An 8,966-nucleotide genomic window follows, 5' to 3' on the forward strand; every position below is an offset into this window, starting at 1 on the left:
CAGACCCACATATTGGTGGTTGGTTTCCATTTTCCTTACAACGTCCCTGGGGTGGGAGGCAGCAGTCCCACACTTTTTATAGTTTTGAAGACATGGGACTTGAGTTATAGTGTTATTTTTTATATGCCATCAATTGCCACAAGGTATTTGCATTAATATCAAAGGTGCAAAGATAAGAAGTAAATAATTAAGCGAGAGAGGACTGATTCATTAAGAGACTCTCTTACTCACCGTTTCTCTTTGTCAAATCATCCTTTTATACCTCACTCTTTTTATTATAGAACATTTCTGCCAGGCACAAATGCAGACTAGTAAAATGGCCCCATGTGCTTAATACCCAGCTGTAACACTTACAGCCCTCATTCACCCCACACCAGAGTATTCTGAAGGAAATGCTTCCCATTATCTGTTTCTGTAAATACTTCAGTATTAATCTCTAAAAGATAAGGACTCTTTTTTTAAAAACCGCAATCTGATTATCACGCCTTAAAAAAATCAACAATAACTGTTTATTATCCATTAGTGTTCTTATTTTCCTGCCAGTCTGACACACTTTTTTTTTTTTCAGTTTTATTGGGGTATAATTTACAGACTATAAACTTTACCCATCATAAATGTACAGTTTGATCTTTAGTGAATTTAGACAGTTGTGCAAACATTAGCACAGTCCAGTCTTAAAACATACATTCTTAATGGTTTGTTTGAGTCAGAATTTTATTAGGGCTCATATATTGTGATTGCAAAAAAAAAAAAAATAGAAAACTGAAAATTGAAAATAAAGCACTTGGGCTTCTGGATAATACCTATACATTAAAAGAGACTTAAAACACATCATTTAACATAAATGTTCACCTCCCCCTGTACTTCCTGTAAATTGGGTTTGGTGACTCCCTGAGATTCAGGTTCCATTCCTTTTTTAGCAAGGTGACATTATAGATGGTGTAGTGTCCTTCCAATGGAACACTGGAGTCATGGTGTGTGATTATCTTTTTTCTTGATTTTAGCAACCCTTGATAATTATTGCCTAAATCCCTTATTTCATTATGACTGCAAAATGGTGGTTTGCTCATTTCATTTTCCTTCTGCCTTTATTACCTGGAAGGCTTCTGCAAGATAACCTTGCCCTCTTAAATTGCTTGGTATCCTCAGTTTGAATTCGAATATGAAAGCAACATAAATGCTTCATCCTTTGCTTTATTTACCATTTTTCAAAATAATGGGTTGATTCGCCAGCATGTTCCAAAGCAACCATTTTGTTTTGTTTTGTTTTTTAGTGTCCAATTATAAAGTCAGAGATTCTGATGTACTGGAAGTGTTTCAGTTTATGGTGGATATTGTCCTCTTTGATACTCAGTTATTCCATTTGGCCAGTTGGAATTGAATCAGTTTGGCACTTCCTTCCTTTGGACATGACTCTGGTAGGTTTTGGTAGCTTCTTTTCTCTGTGGTATGACAAAAATTTTGGGCTCATCTAGAGCATTTTGTGCCACAGATCTGGAATCAGACATTTCTTCAAAGAGTACTTGTTCTTTAAAGTGGAAACTTTTTTATATATTCAGAGACCATAGTCTGGGTGCTAAGAGGCTCATTACTACTGGATAGGATCACTAGGATTTTTAGTGGACAAAGCTAGAAAAACAAGTTTGAGATAAAATACATCATTAATTCCTACTGTTAATTCCAATTCAAACTCAGGACCACAGGTTTTTTTTTATTTAACCTAATTGATTGTGCATTTTTATCTCCTTCCTCCACTGAAAATTCTCATTTTCAACTACAGCTGACTCTGAAAAACATAGTTTTGAAATACACAGGTCCACTTACATGTGGCTATTTTTTGGATACAGTATAGTACTGAAAATGTATTTTCTCTTCCTTATGTTTTTCTTAATAACATTTTCTTTTCTCTAGCTTTCTTTATTGTAAGAACACAGTATATAATAAATATAATATACAAAATATGTGGTAATGTTCATGTTATTGGTAAGGTTTCTGGTCAACAGTAGGCTATTAGTAGCTAAGTTTTGGGAGAGTCAGAAGTTATACATGGATTTTTGACTCTTCAGGTGCTTGGGACTCCTAACCCCAGCATGGTTCAAGGATCAACTGTACACCAATATAATCATTTATTTTCTTTATCAGCCCAAAATACCAACACTATTACAAACAATATCCTTTATACTAAAAAACAGCTTAAATTTTTTTTTTTTAGTTTATTTATTTCCTTATGTAATCTGTACACCCAACATGGGGCTTGAACTCACGACCCCGAGATCAAGAGTCTCATGCTCTTCTGATTGTCCCCCGGGCGTCCAAGTTTTTAAAATTTTTTTGTTCTTTGTTTGTTTTCCTTTTCGGGGATATTCTACTAAGGAATATGCAATAATATCACTGAGTTTTAAAGTCACTTGGAAATAATCTTTGTGTGATTACTAAAACGTGCAAGTTTGAGTTTATTTGCTTTTTTTTTTTAAAGATTTTTATTTATTTATTCATAAGAGACAGAGAGAGAGAGAGAGAGAGGCAGAGGGAGAAGCAGGCTCCCCGCTGAGCAGGGAGCCCAATGCGGAACTCGATTTTTTATTTATCTATTTTTAAAATTTTCACTTATTTGACAGAGAGAGGGAGCACAAGCAGGCAGAATGGCAGGCAGAGGGAAAGGGAGAAGCAGGCTTCCCACTGAGCAGGGAGCCCAACATGGGGCACCTGACTAGGGGCTTGATATCAGGACCCCGTGATCATGACCTGAGCCAAAGGCAGATGCTTAACTGACTGAGCCACCCAGGGACCCCCTGTTTTAGCTTTTATATTTAGGTCTTGGATCTGTTTTTTAGTTAATTTTTGTGTATGGTGTGAGGTAAGGGTTTTTATTGAGGTGTAACTGACATATAACAATTGTTTCACATGTACAGCATAATGATTTGGTATTTGTATGTATTACCAAATGATCACAATAAGTCTAGTTAGCTTCTGTCACCATATGTAGCTACAAAATTTTTTCTTATGATTACAATGGAATATTATTCAACCTTAAAATAGAAGGAAACACTGCTGTTAGTGACAACATGGGGGGCATATGCTAAGTGAAATAAGCCAGACAAAGACAAATACTGTATGGTATCACTTATATGTAGAATCTTAAAAGCTGAATAAAGTCAAACTCACAGAGCAGAGAGTAGAAAAATGGTTGCCAGGGGATGGGGGCTGGAAGAAATAGGAAGAAGTTGGTAAAAGATTACAAACATTCAGTTATAAGATGAATATGGCCTGAGGATGTAATGTATGACATGGTGACTGTAATTGATAGCCCTGTAGTGTATAATTGAGATTTGCTAAGAGAGTAGAAAAATATTCTCACCAAAAAAAAAAAAAAAGACATAAAATATGGGAGGAAGTATTAATTAGCTCTGCGAGGTGGGATTCCTTTCACAATACATACATATACCAAATCATTACATTGTACACTTCAAATATTTTACAATTTATTTGTCAGTTATACCTTAATTTAAAAAAAAATGAAGCCAAGATCTGGGTACTTGGTGTATTTGTGTGTCATTACTTCTCTCAGGTGACAGAGAAGGGAAATATATGTGTGTATATTAATCAGTGTATGTAAACATACCAATAAACAATTCTCTATATAACTCTATATGTCCATATTAAGCCCAACAAGAGTTCCGATTGAAATCTCCAGCTGTAGTCCATTACCACATGGATCACTCCCCTCCCTTGTCTGTAACCTCTCACTGTAACAGTAACCTGGCTCCCACCATCCCCCATTCATTTACTTAATTGTTTAGTTCTAGTATCAAATTTGTTAACCTATAGCCCTGTGTGAAACAACTTTAACCACTAGAGTATCGTGCTTATATGCAATTTCTTTTGTCTTTAGTCTTTGGTCTTACAGATTCCATTCACTTCCAAAGCTACTTAGGACAACAACATCTTCCCACATCCCCTTTAGTGAGGTCATTTTATACATTCACGATACAGTTAGATTGTTTTGTCACATTCTGAATTCCATCCTGTTGTCCCCCAAACTCCTAAATGATGTTTTTGAAGTTTGCATACATTAAGGCCAACTGTTTGTGCTGTTATGCTCTGTGGGTTTCGATAAATGCATAGTCATGTGTCCACAATTACAGTATCATATACATAGTTTCACCACTCCCCCCAAAATAAAATCCCCTGTGCATCACCTATCAGTCCTACTTTTCTTAACCTGAATTCCTGGCAACCACTGATCTTTTTATCATTGTTATAATTTTGTCTTTTTTTTTTTAAATTTTTTATTTTTTATTTATTTATTTATTTTTTAAAGATTTTATTTATTTATTCATGACAGACAGAGAGAGAGAGAGAGGCAGAGGGAGAAGCAGGCTCCCAAGGAGCAGGGAGCCTGATGCGGGACTCGATCCCGGGACCCTGGGATCATGACCTGAGCCGAAGGCAGACGCTTAACCATCTGAGCCACCCAGGCGCCCTATTTTTTATTTTTTAAAGATTTTATTTATTTATTTGACAGAGAGATAGAGCCAGAGAGCACAAGTGGAGAGAATGGCAGAGGGAGAGGGAGAAGCAGGCTCCCCACTTGGGCAGGGACCCCAATGCGGGGCTCAATCCCAGGACCCTGGCATCATGACCTGAGCTGAAGGCAGAGGCCGAAGGCAGACGCTTAACCATCTCAGCCACCCAGGCGCCCCTCTTTTTTTTTTTTTCTTGAGAGAGAGAGAGAGTGCAAGTGCACCAGCAGGTGTGGGGAGGGGCAGAGGGAGAGGGAGAGAGAGAATCCCAAGCAGGCTCCACCCTGGGCATGGAGCCCAACATGGGGCTCGATTTCACAATCCTGAGATCATGACCTGAGCTGAAACCAAGAGTTGGACACTTAACAAACTGAGCCACCCAGGCTGGTTTTGTCTTTTCCAGACTGGCATATGTAGGAATATATGTTTATGAGTTGTCCATGTCTTTTTGTGGTTTGATAGCTCATTTCTTTTTATCACTGAATAAAATTCCATTGTATGTATATGTGAAAGTTTGTTCATACATTCACCTATTGAAGGACATCCTGGTTGCTTTCAGGTTTTTTTTTTTTTTTAAGTAATCTCTAGGCCTAGTGTGGAGCTTGAACTCACAACCCTGAGATCAAGAGTTGCATGCTCTACTGACTGATCCAGCCAGGCACCCTGCTTTTAGTTTTTGATAATTGTGAATATACCTGCTATAAACATTCACATGCACATTTTTGTGTAGATATAAGTTTTCAAATCAGTTTGGTAAATATGTAGGAGTGCGATTTCTGGGTTATTTGGTAAGAGTATGTTTGGTTTTGTAAGAAAGTGCCAAACTGTCTTTCAAAATGGTTGCACCATTTTGCATTTTTTAGCAGCAATGAATGAGAGTTCCTATTGCTCTACATCCTCATCAGCAATCATTTCAGGTTAAAAAAATTTTTTTAGCCATCCTAATAAGTGTGTGATAGTATCTTATTTTAATTTGCAATTTTCTAATGACAAATGTTTAACACATTTTCATTTGCTTAGTTGCCATGTATATTTGATGAGGTGTCTGTTCAAATTTTTTACCCATGTTTTAATTGTTCAACTTTAAGAGTGCTATGTCTATTTGCTTATAAGACCTTTATCCGATACGTGTTTTGCAAATATTTTCTTCCAGTCGGTAGCTTGTCTTTCAATATTGTTAACAGTGTGTGTCACAGTTTTTAACTTTAATAAAATCCAGTTTTTCATTTTTTCCCCTTCATGGATTATGTTTTTGGTGTTGTACCTAAAAATTCATCGCCAAATCCAAGATCACCTAGATTTTCTCCTATGTTTTCTTCTAGCAGTTTTCCACATTTGCATTTTACATTAGGTCTATATTCTATTTTGAGCTAATTTTTGTAAAAGAAGGTCTATATCTAGGTCTGAGTTTTGCATATGAATGTCCAGTTCTATCAGCACCATTTGTTGACAAGCCTGTTCTTTCTCCATTGGATTACCTTTGCTCCTTTTTCAAAGGTCCATTGGTTAAATTTGTATTGCTGTATTTCTGAGCTAAATATTCCTTTCTTTTGATGAGTGTCTATTCTTTTGCCAATGCCATGCTGTCTTCATTATTGTGGCTTTATTGTAAGACTTGAAGTCAGTGTGAGTCTTCCAAATTTGTTCTTTTTCTTTAATATTGTGATGGTTATTCTGTCTTTGCCTTTCCATATAATCTTTAGAATTATTTTGTCAATATCTACAAAAACACTTGCTGGAGTTTTTGGTTGGGGTTGCATTGAATCTTATAGATCAATTTGGGAAGAATTGATATCTTGACAATATAGAGTCTTTCAATTCATGAAAGATCTAGATCTTTGATTTCTTTCATTAGAGTTTTGTAGTTTTCTACATATAGATCTTGCATATAATTTGTTAAATTTATACTTAATGTTTCTTTTCTTTTTGATGCTTTTGTAGGTGGTATTTTTTTTTAAACTTCAATTTCCAGTTGCTAATTGCAAGAATAGGAAAACAATCGACTTTTTCCATATTAAGCTTGTATCCTACAAACTTGCTATATTCAATTATTAGTTCTAAGAGATTCTTGGCAATTCTTTGGGATTTTTCTACATAGACAATCATGTCATCTGCAAAGTTCTATTTATTCCTTCACAATCTGTATACTTTTATTTCCTTTTTCTTATATTATTGCATTATTTAAGACTTCTAATATGATGCTGATTATGAGTGGTGAAAGGGAACATTCTCACCTTGTTCCCAATCTTAAGGAAAAAGTATCTAGTTTCTCACCATTAAATATAATTGCTGCAGGATTTTTGTGATGCTCTTTATCAAGTTGAGAAATTTTCTCTCTATTCCTAGTTTGCTGAGAGTATTGGATTTTGTCAAATGCTTTTTCTCTATCAACTGATAAAATCATATAATATTTCTTCTGTAGTCTTTTTTTTTTAAGATTTTATTTATTTATTTGAGAGAGGGTGAAAGAGACCATGACAGTAGGGGGAGGGGCACAGGGAGAGTCAGGGAATCTCAAGCAGACCCCATGCTGAGCACGGAGTCTGATTTGGGGCTCAACCCCACAACTCCGAGACCATGACTTGAGCTGAAACCAAGAGTTGGATGCTCAACCGACTGAGCCACCCGGGAGCCCCACTTCTGTGGTCTTTTGATTTGCTAATATTTTGTTGAGGATTTTCGTGCTATGTTCATGAGAGGTATTGGTCTGTATTTTTCTTTTTTTGTAATATCTTTATTTGGTTTTGGTATTAGGGTAATCTTGGCCTTATAGAATGAGTTAGGAAATATTCCCTCTGCTTCTATTTTCTGGAGGACATTGTAGAGAATTGATATATTTCTTCCTTAAATGTTTGATAGAACTTACCAGTGAAACATTTGGGCCTAATGCCTATTGATTATTTATTCAATTTAAAAACAGATTTTATTTACTTATTTATTTTAGAGAGAGAGAGAGTGCAAGTGGGAAGAGGAGCAGAGGGAGAGGGAGAGAGAGAATCCCAAGCAGACTCCGTGCTGAGCATGGAGCCCATCTTGGGGCTTGATCTAACGACCCTGAGATCATGACCTGAGCTGAAATCAGGAGTCAGATGCTTTACCCACTGAGCCACCCAAGCGCCCCTATTGAATTTTTAAGGTAGATCAGATTTTCTATTTCTCCTTGTGTGAGTTTTGTTTGCTTGTGTGTTCCAAGGAATTGGTCCTTTTCATCTAAGTTATCAAATTTGTTGGTATAGATTATTATATAATATTCCTTTATTCCTTTTCATGTCCGTAGGGTCAGTAGTGTGGATTCTCACTACTTTTAAATGGATTTCTTTTTTTTTAGGGGGGGAGGGGCATAGGGAGAGGGACAGAGAATCTTTTTTCTTTTTTTTTTCTTTTTTTAAAGATTTTATTTATTTATTTGACAGAGAGATAGACAGAAGAGCACAAGCAGAGGGAGTGGCAGAGGGAGAGGGAGAAGCAGGCTCTGCACTGAGCAGGGAACCAAATGTGGGACTCGATCCCAGGACCCTGAGATCATGACCTGAGCCGAAGGCAGACGCTTAACCATCTGAGCCACCCAGGCGCCCCTTTTTTATTTTTTTTAAAGATTTATTTATTTATTTATTGACAGAGAGAGAGAGAGACAGTGAGAGAGGGAACACAAGCAGGGGGAGCGGGAGAGGGAGAAGCAGGCTTCCCGCTGAGCAGAGAGCCTGACGTGGGGCTCGATCCCAGGACCCTGGGGTCATGACCTGAGCCGAAGGCAGACACTTAATGACTGAGCCCCAGGGACAGAGAATCTTAAGTGGGCTCCGGGCCCAGCACAGAGCCTGAATGCGGTGCTTGAGATCATGACCTGAGCCAAAATCAAGAGTCAGACACTTAACTGACTGAGCCACCCAGGCACCCCAAATGGATTTCTGAATATTATTATTAGTAGTTTTAAAGAATATAACTCCCTGTATATTGGGAAAAGTACTACTTTTGTTAAAAAATTAATTATATAACTTTAAAAATACATCTATTGGAATCTGAATACCATATTAATTTGATATCTATCATTATCCATTTTAAAACTACATAAACAAGCTCATTTTTAACTGTTGGAAATATTACATCATTTCTTTTTCTCTTTGAATTTATATTTCTATTCAGAATTTTATCTTAACATATTTTTATGCTTAAAAATCTTTTTTTAATTTAAATTCAATTTAGTTAGCATATAGTGTATTATTAATTTCAGGGGTAAAATTTAGTGATTCATGAGTTGCATATAGTGCCCAGTGCTCATTACATGAAGTGCCCTCCTTAATGCCCAACACACAATTTCCCCATCCCCCACCCACTACTTAAAATCTTAACACTTTCTTATAAATGAAAAGCAAAATTTTTTATTGTAAATATATCTTGTTATAAAATAGACTTTGTCCTTCTTTCAAAATCACAATTAGTTCA

Source organism: Mirounga leonina, unplaced genomic scaffold (genome assembly GCF_011800145.1).
Source record: "Mirounga leonina isolate KUSES-001 unplaced genomic scaffold, KU_Mleo_1.0 Mir_127, whole genome shotgun sequence".
Classification (NCBI taxonomy): Eukaryota; Metazoa; Chordata; class Mammalia; order Carnivora; family Phocidae; genus Mirounga; species Mirounga leonina.